This window comes from Pomacea canaliculata, linkage group LG4, assembly GCF_003073045.1.
Source record: "Pomacea canaliculata isolate SZHN2017 linkage group LG4, ASM307304v1, whole genome shotgun sequence".
NCBI classification, from domain to species: Eukaryota; Metazoa; Mollusca; class Gastropoda; order Architaenioglossa; family Ampullariidae; genus Pomacea; species Pomacea canaliculata.
The window spans coordinates 34,531,769-34,534,051 of NC_037593.1; positions in this window are offsets into that span (position 1 = coordinate 34,531,769).

The window sequence follows — 2,283 nt, forward strand, 5'->3', positions numbered from 1 at the left end:
GATGTCTGCTAGATCAGCACACACACACCACACAAACCACACACACAAACAATTATTCTGAAAGGCACCCGTTGCATAAAAACGAAGGGCCAGACACTTGAAATGTAGGTGTGACATTGAGCACCCCAATTTGTAATTATTAAGTCCGCTAGTATGTCATCGACGATCTCCAGGATGTCATTACACCGAAGTTTTAATCGTCGATAGAGGGCTAAATCATCCCATGAATCAATGGGATTAATTCGATCACGAAATATTCCATTTCTGCGAAGGTTTCTGTCCGCTTCATACAGCATCAAGTATGCAGCAATCATCTTTAGCGAGCCTCACACGAGTTAGAGGCGGGGAGGGCCGTCTCTACACTTACGGGTGGAATCGCCCGTTAGAGCAGCCAAAACTTGACACACGACACGACCTTTGCTGCACATGAACGCTGGGCGAACCTTTGATGTCCCCTTTAAATGCCTTCGCGGCGCGATGAAATTTCGGTCCCTGGAATGTTCCACAGGGATAGAATAAGTAGCGTAGCTTAACAGCTGAGGGAGGCTTTTTGGATTTGAAGTGAGAGTGGAGACGGCAGGTCAGTTGCCGAGTGAAACTCTGAATAAAATCTACAGTTGTGCAGCAATTTCCATCTTTGTTGTGTTCTTGTATGACTAGCCCACCTCTACGTAGCCATCAGGGACTGACGTGTTGGTTACACAATTACATGGGGCCCGGAGGCTCGTCTGACCCAAGGCCCATGCTGGCTCTCGCCAGCCCTGCTTGTGGGGTGTCGTCTTTAAATGTTCTCGCTTTTTCCAGGAGGAATCCAACTTTCTCTAAGGTCTCCCTGTATTCTACTACCCAAAGTTTCGTTATTCAAAACATTTCCCACAACAAAGAACCTTTTCGTGTATTTCACATTTTATTTGCGAAGTACAACTCACACGGTTAGCAACTGATGATGTTACATTGCGTGCATGCATGCATATACGTGTGAATGCCTGCGAGTCTGTGCTGTGCTACAGAATGGGGATGTTTTGTATTGTGTGATGTGCTACCAAGGTGGAATGTTTTGTACTGTGTGCATCAAATGACAATGCAGCAATTATTCAGCAATAACTAAATGCTGACAGTTTCGATCATCCTTTCTGTACCTGCTGGTGGTTGCAGACAGTTATAAACATGTTACGTCTTGCTGGTGTTAGCATGCAACTGTACAGATATCAGCTGATGTTAGAAGACACCTATATAAATGATGCTTGCTGGTTTTAACAGACTGCTACACAGGTGGTGCCACATCCTGCTGAAGCTAACTGCCAGTAACCATGCAGCGTTTAGCATCTCTGTAGATTTGGCGAATGACTACAAAACATTCTGTGTTAAATAGCTTTAGTTATACTCTGACGCTGGTTTTGCCAGCAAAAGTCATGCACTGACCACATTACCACCCTCTGTATCATCATTGAGCAGTCCATTGAGTGGCAATCCTCCCTCTATATAACTTTTGTGGACTTAGAGAAGGCATTTGACAGTGTAGACAGGGACATCATCTGGAGGCTGATGATCTACTACGGCATTCCATCTAAGCTCATAAACATTATCCAGGGGTTGTACAAAGACTCGTCCTACCAAGTTATTCACAATGGAAAACTCACTAAACCTTTTGTAATGAAGACCGTGGTAAGGCAGGGTTGAATATTAGCACCAACAATCTTCCTGATGGTTATAGACTCGATCATATGCAAGACAACCCAAGACAACAACATCGGTATCGAGTGGACTGTCACCAAACAGCTATAGGACCTGGATTTTGCAGATGACATTAGTTTCCTACTTCCTCAGCAGCAACATGCACAGAAAGAAGACCAAAGTGATGAGAATCAACAAGCAGGAACTCCTAATCCAACTTCAAAGGGAGAACATCCTGCAAACAGACCGCTTCACGTATCTTGGGAGCAGTGTCAGCAATGATGGTGGAGCGGACGATGACATCAAAAGCCCCATCAACAAGGCCAGGCATGCTTTCAACAGCCTACGCCCCATCTGGAACTTCCAAGCATTGTCCTCTAGCAGTAAGACCCACATCTTCAACACCCACGTGAAGGCAGTCCTACTGTATGGTTCTGGAACCTGGAGAGTGGCAAATACCATCAACAACAAGCTGCAGACCTTTACCAACTGATGCCTACGCTATATTCTGGGAATAAGATGGCTTGAAAAAAAAAGTCTCCAACAGCAGCCTGTGGAAAAGAACCAACCAGAACGCCACTAGCCAAGACATCAAAAAGCGCAAATGGG